The sequence below is a fragment of the Brienomyrus brachyistius genome, chromosome 16 (genome assembly GCF_023856365.1).
Source record: "Brienomyrus brachyistius isolate T26 chromosome 16, BBRACH_0.4, whole genome shotgun sequence".
Taxonomy (NCBI): Eukaryota; Metazoa; Chordata; class Actinopteri; order Osteoglossiformes; family Mormyridae; genus Brienomyrus; species Brienomyrus brachyistius.
Genome location: NC_064548.1, coordinates 8,738,590 through 8,750,843, shown reverse-complemented (window position 1 = coordinate 8,750,843; position 12,254 = coordinate 8,738,590). Strand labels below are relative to the sequence as shown.

Sequence of the window (12,254 nt, the reverse complement as noted above, 5' to 3'; positions counted from 1 at the left end):
TTAATCTAGGGCAGTTTAGATTTGTTTAGCCTGCTTTATTAATTTGATTGGCCTTGTCTAGTTCTGTACTCTGAGGACCTGAGTCCTGCTTATCCACTAGATCTTTGTCCCTTATGGTCAGTAGAACCCTTATGGTCTCCCCCCAGAAAACTTGACCATGAAGGCCAGGGTTGTACCATGATAGTTTGGCAGGGATGGCTCTTACATGTTACCTTCATATCATAGGTATATCTAATAGAAATGCAACTTCCTGCCCTCCTGGCCAGCTAGTGTTAATGTGACGTTATGATAAGTTAGCCATCTGTGTAGTTCATTTAGTAGCCAGACTAATGGATCTCAGATCTGGAGGGAAGATGATCAGTCACTGTGCTTACAGTTTAGGGAGTTGCGCCTGTCATAATGGTCAGCAGTTCGATCAGGATGTGTCTCTCCCTTATTATAGTGGCAGTGAAAACTGTGCAGTCAAGGCTCTGCTCCAGAGTCCTTGTTACCATGGCAACGCTGGTGATCCACATATGTGACCCATGAAGGTTCATAACTGTACATACTTACCTGGCAGTGGAGATACCACGATCACGAAGGTGGTTCACCCAGGGTGAGACCCAGCCACTGCACTGCGGCTGTGCCGACCCCTGCCAATTCCCCAAATGTGGGAATCTCCACTGCATAATTTCTGGTAGTGGGGGGCTGCATTTACTCTCTCCCCTGGTTTCTTTTTTGGGGCAGTGGTGGCCTAATGTTTATGATGCAAACTTGTAATTGAATGATTGCTGGTTTAAATCCCTGACTAGCAAGGTACCGCCCCCAAGCCCTGCTCCCCGGTCGCTGAATTAGCTGCCCCCTGCTATGTCACGATGTCACATATGGGTTAAATGCAGAGGACACATTTCGTTGTTGTGCACTGTGTGCTGTAGCATGTCAACAAGTCTAAATTCTGTACCTAGAGGTATCTACCAGTCTACACCATCTACACCAATGAGCATTTTCCCCAACACTTCAGTATGATTAGGAATCTGTTCCTCATCACTGGCCATTATTTCTTCTATAGCTTCACTGTCCTCTGTAGAACATATGTAAAATAGTAGTCTCTCATTTTTGCAAAATGTGAGTGGAACTATGCGTACCCAGGAACAGTAAACCACGTGAATTTTATGTTTTATGACTTTGGGGAGGCGTATGGCCATGCACCACGGCTTTTACTGGGGGATTACCTGGATAAATGTGGAGTAGCATCATTGACCTTGGATTAAATTACTTCCATATGCGTAAAATAGTTTTCCAAGGTTGTGTTTCGTCACCTCTCCCTTGGTTATTATGGTCAACACCTCTAGACATAGAAAAGGTTGGAAGGGTATATAGAATTGAGTAGAACTGCTCTTTGAAAAAGAGTATGAAGATTTGGATGAGAATAATAAGCTACATGCACTAAGGGCAATTCAGAAACACTAATTTGCTTAACCACATGTCTTTGAATCGTGCTACTATGTCTTTTATTGCAGTTAAGCTTATAATTATTTATTCAGTCTATATACAGAATCTGTCAATCTGTGTACCAACAGAGTGATATTACTGTATGTCTAGATATTATATATTTTATAATAATGAAAAAATACTGGGATGTAACAATCATTCTCTTTTACATATAGAGAAACACACCACCACAAAGAAAGTGGCTGTTCTAGTCTATAACAAAAGAAGAAATATATATATATATATATATATATATATACACACACACAGAGACACACACTCAGGCACGTTCCTGTCTTTGCATTGTCGTACATATTTCACTTTATATTCAGGCTCGAAATGAACAAGACCAGAGCAAACAAGCCCTAAATCCTACAAGATGCCAGGTGGAAACTGACGGTGCTGAGTGGGAATTGCTTCTTTACATAACTCAGTTCACACTCCAGCACACTGTTATTGGCCAGGTTAGGTTTTCGCATTGCGAGGCCGAGTCACCATGCTGTGAGGGGATATTTCGGGGGCCTGGGGATGGGGGGGGGGGCACAAGGTCAAACATTTGTGCTTCTGTACAAAGCAAATACTTTACTTTACATAAGCAAGACCTGCAACCAAGCATATATATACATGTACAAACCAGCGTAATGTGAAGAGAATCCCAAATATCCCTGCAAAAACTTAGTGCACATCTATTTTACTGGAAATATGGATTTTATTTACAATATTTACCTTACGAATAATACTGTAAAATTGTGTGTGTATGTGTGTGTGTGTGAGCTTGTATACCTTACCTTATGGGGACACAATGTCCCCACAATGTGATGAATACCTGTTTTTTTTTTCCTTATGGGGACCAGGAAACTCAATCTGTTACTGCAATGAAAAAACTAAAAATGCAGCAACTCTTGTATTTTGCTTGGTTTCTTATGGTTATAGTTAGGGCTGGGTAGTTTGCGTTAGCATTTTTCCCATATAAATGAATGAGTAGTCCCCATAAAGATATGTTTATCCGACGTGTGTGTGTGTGTGTGTATGTGTGTGTGTGTAATTATATTTAAATGTCATTACAATTTCTGCACTATTAAGATTATGTCCATGGTCCATAAAAGGCAAATGATATATTTAAGAACAGGCATTACATCCAACTTACATCAGCATCATGATGCATCTACAGTGGGTTTAGGTGCCTATAAAACAGGGTTTATGGGGCACCTCACACCAGGGCTCAGACTGGATATTACTGACAGAGTAAGGTATGCTCTAAGGGCGGCAGATTTACCGAGAGCTGGGCATTATCCCAGCACAGGAAAGACAAATGGCACCGGTGTGGGCAGACTTCCTCTCAATCACGTGGACGTCATAACACTTCACTGCAGCAAAAGGTTTTATGATTGGGGGAGGGAAAAAAAAATGTTACGCGGTGTCAAATTACGATTGCCTTTTACAGTAGGTCGTATGATTCTGCTGACTTACGCAGTGCTGTTACAATGAAGTGTTAATAAACGGGAGACAAGCGGTGCACTGCACTTTTTCTCCTTTTTAAGGAGAATTTTTTTTTAAAAAAAAGACAAACTGGGTAAATAATAACAATAATAAAACTGCAGTTTGTTTAGGATACAGGAGCGAAATGAGCTGAATAGCACTATGTCGAGTGGGATGTTGGATTTATGGAGTTTAGATATCATTCTACCACCAGAACAGGGGTATTTATGGTTGTAGATGAATTGTGCAAAGTGAGCAAACTGCCAGGTCAGTATATCTTTTTATTTGGAGCTGTGAACGCGAACTGGGGCAGTGACAAAGGGTGTCCGCGTGGCACCTTGATGTCTCACAAGCCTCTCGCGTTGATTAGGAGAGGAGGCTCATCTGGGCAGCAGTTTAGCCCGCCTTGGGGGTAGCGGGCTGGGGAAGGGGCCACCGTGACCATGGTGCCTGGCAGGGTGGTGAGTGCAGAGCACCTGCGAAGGTCCTATGATATCACAGTGTGTGACACAGCATGCTGGGTCTTTTTGCCCATAACCAGAAGGTTGCAGGTTTGAATCCATAGAGTAGCCACATCTTTGTTGGACCCTTAAGCCTGGTCCTTGACCCCACCAAATGCTAAATAAATGGCGTACCCTATAATCAGACCCCAAGCATTGCTTTCACCTATGTGTGTGTCTCAAAAAAGGAGAGGAAATGGAATTTGCCCCAATATATATATAGTAAATAAAGTTTCATTTCACAAAAATGCTTTGACTTTGGAGCTTACAAAGGAATGCAAAATGAAGCAATAAATTTTATTTACTTTTAATTTTTTTAAATGTTGTTTTTTTTTGTTCTCTATATAACATGATGTGTATTCTTACACTATACAGATATTTTCAAAACAAATAAATAATGACCCCTTAAGCTGTATTTGAGAAATGTTTGCAGCCCGTGGACCTTAAGATTAATTCAATAAATCTCCATATAAATTTCTTGTCAAAACTGAGGAACTATATTAGCATTTAAAACATGTTTAAAAAAGGTAAATTGTTGTACATATTCAAGCTTTAGCTCATGACGAAAAGTCAAAACACAGCTGTGTATTCGCATCGCACCATAAAGGATTAGTTCATGTTGCTGCCTTGTCCTTTTGTCCCCAGGTAAAAATAATGGCTGTTCCTGGTTGCTGCTCATTCCTTTCAGTTCCCACTTTCTGCATATTGTTCTCCCCTAAGAAATGGCACATTGATCATGGTACTGTAAGGGGTTTTTAATTATCTGTCTCACAGTCAGCTGCAGTGTTCTTTACCAAGAGAGCCCGTAGGAGTGGGCAAAAGAGCCATCCGCTCTCTATTTGGACAAATTAAGTGTCAGTTTGCCGCACCCCCTCCATGCTGGAAGCCTGCTTTCCCCTTGCCAGAGGCCCTGGTGAGCATCCCTTACCAGTTTTTGTCAACCTGGGAAATAAATGACGTTCCTTCCTGAATGAGAAGGGGAAAGTTTACCTCTGTGAGCCCCCGGGGTCAGAGTGAGGGATGACAAGAAATGTGAATGTTAAATTTGGCATTGTTCAGCTGGTGCCCAAGACGGAGCCCTGAAATTCTCCTCAAACTGTCCTTGTCATGGAAATTGTGGCTATAAGTAAAGTAGCTAAACAGCTTATAGCATCGTGACAAAATGTCAAATAGAACATATTGTACTTCTGGTCAATGAATTGTTTTGCTTGTTTGGGATGATGAGTAGCTATTGTTCCTATACTACTTATATACCTGGGCATTCACTGGAAGCTCAGTCTAGTTACACTGACGCCTAGTCGACTCCTCGACAGCACGTGTGTTTGTAATACAGATGCTTTCCAGGTTACGATGGGGTTATGTTCTGATAACCCTACCGGAAGGCAACAATATCGTGAGGCGAAAGTGCATTTTAATAGAGTACACCTACCTTATCAAACATCATAGCCTAGCCTACATTAAACATGCTAAGAACACTTACATTACCCTACAGTTGGGCAAAATGATTAACACAAAGCTTATTTTATAATAAAGTACTGAATATTTCTTGTAATTTATTGACTAATCATACCCACCATATATATCGTAACATGGACCATCGTATCCCGGCAAGGGTCTGTATTTAATTTTGTGATATTTACCTTACCTGTATGTTGCTATGGACAAAAGCATCTGCAAAATAAAAATGAATGCAATGTATTAATCTCTTCATGTATATCCTATATTGGTAATGCACTATCTGGAGTACTTGCCAACCATAGCCAAAACCAGTGAAAGCACAAGTCACACCCTAGGCAAGCTTCCCCGCTGCTGCCACATGTCCAAGAACAGCTTGCTAAGTCTGCACCCCCCTACAAGATGGCGCCCTAGGTGGTCCCTTACGTCATCTAATGGGTGGACAGGCACTGTCCATAGCTACTCTGGCACAGATAGTACGAGTATCATTATAAACTGCAACACATTCCACAAGTGGCATAGTAGTCCTGTGGGTTTCACAGTTCCCCCATGTTGGTGTTTGAATTAAGTCCCAAATGCATTAAAGGGGTTCCCTTAGCAACCGTCATCTGTAATTCATGTGAAGTAAGTGAGTGATGCTGATTGGCCCACAGTGCATCAATGAACATCGCACATACATTTACATAATCACCTCAGGGGAATGTAACAAATTTGCTTAATCTCCATTTTCTTTGTTGCCATTAACGTATATTGGATATGACTTCCGAAGGTGCTGGGAATGAAAAGTGTGTTTGCAGGTATAAGCTTGGAGAGCAAAAGAGGGTCTGTCGAACTGGCCATGTGGAAACGTCGGCGTGCAGGAGGAGAGCTTGCGGAACCCTCAGCGTATTACTGTGAGAATGAGATGAGACGTCAGGAGATGATTCCAGGTGAATCCACAGTCGATGCCTCTTCACACCCCCAAAGAGCCTGACATGCACCTATAAAAGCTGCCAAAACATTAGCAGCATTGAACAGAGTTAGCAGAAGATAAACAAAGACATAATTTTCTAGAAGCTTAGAACTCAGTTAAATGTACTACAGATAAGTCACATGTTCTGACACTAATGCTGCATTGTCTCAGTCGTGGTTTCCCTAGAAGACAGGTGTTCTCTTAACACGCTTAAAAACCCTGACAGCTACAAGGGCCCACAGCACTCTGCCGTTCCTCTGAAGCACAAAACCAACTACAGTGTAAAAACACATATGAAATAAGTAACTATGATGCAATCACATCTTCTTAAGCTGTCCAAAAATACAAGTACGGGAAACCACTATTAAAGTAAAATACAAAATAGGATAAAAAAAAAAAAACATTTCAGAGCAGCATCAGACAACACTCTACATTTAAATTTGTTAGCGTTATAGTATGTGATGTAGAAACCCTAACCACCCTTTACACCTACATGCATATTTTACATCAACCTAGACAACCAATACATATGTGTGTGGATTATGTTTATATTACATTGTAATAAATGTAAAACATTGTATTAAATACAATGTAATAAAACGCCGTTATTCTGATGTGGGGTCCATTGTGTGTGTGTGTGTGTGTGTGTGTGTGTGTGTTTGTATGTGTATTCAGAATTGTTGAGTAAAATTTTCTGCTCAAGCTTTAAACTAAGCTTTGTTGAATTCTTACATCAAAACTTCAAACACCAAAATAGATCCTTTGTTGGAAACTCATTCGGCACAGTAGCATCAGGTAGATTGTGCCCTTACACCTTCCGTGCCTTTTTCTTCCAATCTTTGCTCAATCTGAAGCAAACTGGTGTAATACAGGAACATAAGGGAAGCTTTAACCACTGATAGCATTGCTGATTTTTGGTGAGATAAAAGAAAGCTTTGTCACATTCAATATCAAACAAAAGAATAGCTTTTGAAGCACAAAGGCCCCCTCCGCCCCCTCTCAAACAGCCCAGTCCAAGGTGAACTGACCTCTGTTCTCCAGTGACCAACCTCTTCTTCTCCCTTAATCTTGGCTAGACTCTGGGCCATCATGGAGACCAAGTCGAGCTGTTTCTGGGCTGCCAGAGTCTATATAGGAGACTGTCATACCTGTGCAGCAGCACCTGACAGGCACTGCAGAAACTGTCCAGAAATGTAGCACGGTGCCAAGCAGAGTGTGCTCTACCCACAGGGTGGTTTGCATAAACAAGCCATGCTCATGTGGGTGAAATGACTCGGGGGGGGGGGGTTCACACGGATCCGGTGGCACCACATTGGTTACTTTGCCCAGATGAGAGGTGACCTCCAATCAGCAGAGGGCTTCTCTGGAATGCCAAACGTTAGTACGCAATCAGCTTCTCAACCAAGCCTTGGGGTTGACATGCGGACATAAACGCTGTCAGTCACATTCCTGGGTCTAATGTATCATGCTACAATAGCCTGGGCCTCTCGACTGCATACTGCCCCCGAGGTCAAGCACTGAATTGTCTAATATGCCATTTACGTGCTTTATATTGCTCTGTTCCCATATTCTGTGCAGAATGAGAAGTGAAGTCAGATGCGGTGACCTCTCTTTCAGGTTACCCCCTCTCATCTCAGGAGCTTGGCTCAGAAGGCTCTGGAATCTCATATTTTGTTAAACTTAAGAGTAATTCCCCGGTGTTATGTAGTTGCCTATTCATTGTTTGTCTAATGCGAAATGTATGTTATGTCATGTTATGTTGTTATGTTATGTCATGCCATGATATTTTATGTTAGCTAGACCGACGATCGTCTTCCCTCTGTCTCCCCTCCCCTTAAATTATTAATACTTGTATAGATTTTTTTTTGGCAAAATATTCCAGACAGTATGTCTTTGGCACTGTAATATCTGTCCTGTCACCAATGCTGCACTATGGGCTCAGGAGAAATGTTATTTCGTTACTGTACATGGCTGAGATGACAATAAACCTTTACTTGACTTGACTAGTTCTGAATGTTTGTGCTAATATTCTAATACGCAAGAAAACGCTCAACCATGAGGCAGGTAAGAGCAGCCTGATGTAATTTTAAACATTAAAACAGTCCTTTGCTCATTTTTTTCAGCTAGAGTATGAATTATATGTGATTATTGAAGCTACTTAATGGTACATACTGCAAACCGCTGTAAGCTAAGTGAGGCCATTAAGGAAGGTCATTGGGATGAAATATAAACTGAGCAGCACTGCCACCAACACCCCCACCAGCACCCTCGCATTATCAAGGTCCAATGCAAGAGTGGCCTAACTAATAAAGTTCTGCAAGTCTAGCAGCATGATGAATTAGAATCAAAATGGGTGCCACCTGACTGTAGAGCAAACAGTCGCACATACTGTCACTCATCATGGCCACATTTACAAGTAACTGTTGACCTAAATGGATGTTTTGGAGTGTGGAAGGAAACTGGAGTAAGTAGGGGAAATCTGCATGAATATAAGGAGAATGCCGTTTTTTAATTATTACTATGTATAATTGAGAATTATCTCTAGGACTGCCCTTTCATAATTAGTATTATTATTCTTTCCCAATAATACCCATATTTCTTTGTTTTATGAAATATTTATTCATATTATTTTGGAATCCTTGGGCAGACTACACACTGTCAATTTTTCTCAAAAAAAACTTCAACTCACACAACAAGCTATAATTTCAGCAAAAAAGCAAACATTTTGCCCATACAGTTTCTGATGGGTTTATTTAATAGCTTTATTTCATTCTAAACACACACGTTAATTGACATTGACGCAGTCGCAAGCTTGAGAAAAAAGCCATTAACAGGTAACATGTTTCAGTGGTTTTAATTAATTTTGAAAGGCATGACTTTGTCCCTTATCACATGCTACATTACTCACTGTGCTGACTTCACAAACAAATACGCTTTTGTCTCTGGCTGAAATTTCCGAATGAAGAAAGTTGGTATCTATCAAATATGTTAGCTATTACCTTATCTCCTAAAACACCAGGAGAACTGAGCGCAGAAGAAGTTCTAGAGATCCCCTCTATATAGTCCTTCTACAGTTAAGTGTAGCACAAAACGATAGTGACATTGTTTGGCCTAGAGGATCCTATGTGACCCTAGCCAACCTATTGCTGAGAGCAATATAATTGGGTGAAATTAGCCTTGACAACTAGAGGTCATCTTTCAGCCCAAGGAAAAGCTGAGCCACACATTCATGTACAAACATCTGCTGTAATCGAATGGGAGGTGGCAGCCAATTCCTCACACTTCCTCCCAAAAAAGACGGCCTGAGCTGTGTAAAAACACATCTGTTGCTCAGCTAAAGGTGAACATTGCCCTTATATTGACAGTGACAAACATGCCAAGTGAAGGTACAGATCTTAACAGCACTGCTCCTCTGCCACGTAGACGATACCACAGCAGGGCTTTTAGCAAACCAACCCCCCGTGACAGGGACACTATTGGAGACACTGAAACAAGTTGATTATGTAGCATCCTAAGATGGATATACAAATTTTTAAATTAGTCTTAGCTACCATTTCTGGCAATCTTAATGAAAATGTTTATTTATTTATTTTTATATGACAAGCATTTGTTAAGAAATTAAATAATAATAAAATTTGTTTGCCTATTGCCTAATTGTTATTATAATAAATACAATTAATCATAATTAAGTGACATGTTCTTTTCCATATGTGGCTCACTCTGATTCATATAAATAGTTAATATTCTGTTTGAAGTACTGTCAAGTCAGAAACACTGATCTTGCTGTAAGTGGAACATGAGTTCTGCTAGATTATGTTTAAAGTGTTTATGAGTATGATTTAAACCAGTACATTTAATGGCTTCTCCAAATTTCTTTGTAGATAAGAGGGCTTTCATCCGAGGATTTAATGGCTGCATTTGTAGCTTTTGTATTACAAACCTTGTTGATGCATTTGCTTATGGAGTCCGTATTAAAAGATAGATCATAAAAGAATTCCTATTTTGACAGCAAAATGCAGATGCACATATGCATTTTAATGTACCGGCAAATGCATGAATAAACCTTACTGCAAAATTGCAGTAAAACTATTTATAGTACATCTTGTAAACAGCATCTTACAGTTAGTATATGCTATAGTTGCAATATTTCAGCATTTTACAAAGATATGGCAAGTAAGAAGCAGGTGAGAGTGAGCAAAAGCAGAGTCATTATGAGAATTTTTGCAAAAAAAACAAAAAAAACCTCAAAAGTTTATTCAAACAGTTCAGAGAAGAAAACTACAAAACACCTCTATCTCGTAGAGGGCATAGTTCTTCCAAAACATCATTTACTCATTATCACAGTACAAAAAGATCTTACATTTTCCTTAATGCTTTTTTTGTGAATGTCTCCGCGTTAATTTGACTTTTTAATGGACACAATGAATCCTGTTTGATTCTGATGGATTGCATACCAACACAAGCATTTTTTATATTGCTGAAGCGCTAAATGCAGAATGTTACTCATAAGGTTCATATAAACAGTGCTCCAAAGTGTCAGTACAGGATGCTCATTAAAGCTGTGAGACCAGGCCACCAGGCAGGGCCTTGTTCGCTAGTGGGGCTACGCTATTTCTGATGGCTGAAGGTGAGCTTTCTCCACAATAATGGTCCCTGTGCTCTTTGTTAAAGGTTCATTTTCCCACCTCAGTGCTCACAAGTGTATTTTCCAGACATTTTAAAGGCGAGCACTGGCTCCTGATTCTCACTGTCTGAAAGCCTGCTATCCACGGGCACTTTAAGCAGGAAACATGAGTGTTTACACATGCTGTACGATGGCATTTCTCCTGCCCTGTTCCTCAATATAAGGCAAAAAAAAATGCAAAATCACAAGAGTGCTATCGCTGGGCTCATGCACTGTATTAATAATTTAGTTAATTCATTCATTGATGTGTTATTCCATAGCATGAGAGCAGTGTGCTATTGGAATCCAGGAGCTTCTTGAGTTAATTTTAATTGCAACTAACAAATAATTCTGAATAAACAGGAATCTGACCATGATTTTAAAATATAGTTAACATTGTTACATTTGATTTATAAATGAATAGTCTCAATTTTAAATACTTTATAAGGGATTAAACAGCTATATTGTGTGTGTTTTTGTCAGCATCTACTTTTAAGACGAGGTTCATGTCCTCTTAGTTTAGCACATCATCCTTGTTCTTGAGTGATACATATTCATGAAGATTCCCGGACACCGTGACGATACTCACTGGAAAGTCGGAGAAAGTTCCCGGTCTCGCCTGAGTAGGCCTGCCTTGAGTAGTACACTTTGACTTCCTCACACCTATCCAAGCGAATGAAGCTCCTCTGTGTAATTAGAACCTCCTAATTGCCCGTTAAGACTGCAGAACCTTTCTGGGTGAGTCACCCGAAGCAGAGATCAGAGCAGACGGATGTCCTCTGAGTGGAGGGGAGACTCAGCCATCCTGCAGGTGCTTCATTAAATCACACGCCTTTTAAAAAACGGAAAAAGAAACAAAGCTTTATTTTCCATTTGGTACAAGTACATTAAAGTATGTTAGATCTCACATTTCCCATCATGCTCTCCTTTTTAAGGCAGAGATATACAGGTGATGGTGAAGCTTGGTCTGAGCACAGGGCCAGCAGTCCATCCACTGCCCTCGGAGCAGTTTTCAGGGCATTACTTATGGAAAAACTCTGCCAATGTAGTGACCTTCCTAACCTAACCCACTGGGCTACATACCGCACTCTGTTCTTTATATGGTGCTTGTGTATATGTAGCATTATATTATATCTCATGAATAATAACAAACCAGTATCAAAAGCTATAATATCAGTAATCCAGCAACTACCGCATTCTGCATTGCAGCTACTGACTCGAAACAAAACTGAAAACACAGAGCATGCAAGATGTACAGTATGTTATGCAACTAGATAAATGAAAGAGCTTACATATTTACATTTATTCACTTTTTTTTGTAAAAAGTAAGCAAATTCAAGCAAATTCTAGTAAAAAAGAAGCACATTTTAAAACACGATTTGTCACATACACATTTAGGTGTGTCTGCATTTGCATCATTCACACATTTAATCACTGCTGCTGCCCCTGCATAGGGCAATGAGCAGACCAGGGGTGACCCTGGGAATATTTAAAGCAGCGGGACGCATCATTGCAAAGGTGTGTTATTTAGCCTGGAGGTATCACATATTCTCAGGTCAGAGACTAGGTGACTGGGGATTCTCTGCACAAACCTTGGAATTAATTTCTATGCTACAGATATGAGCAGAATGCCTCCCTCTCTCTCAGGTTCACCTTCACTCTTATTAAAGGCATAAACTCATTTTGACATCTTCATGTAAATGCGTTGCCCTACTTGTGCAGAACAAAATTGCAT

The 12,254-nt window shown here is 40.3% G+C and overlaps 1 non-coding gene across 1 annotated transcript; it reads left to right on the top strand.

Annotated features, from left to right (window-relative positions):
• The first annotated feature begins 544 nt into the window (after nucleotides 1-544).
• On the top strand, nucleotides 545-708 carry LOC125710365 (U1 spliceosomal RNA). The gene has a single exon (XR_007382972.1). It is a non-coding gene; the product is annotated as a U1 spliceosomal RNA (small nuclear RNA).
• Nucleotides 709-12,254: the final 11,546 nt, after the last annotated feature.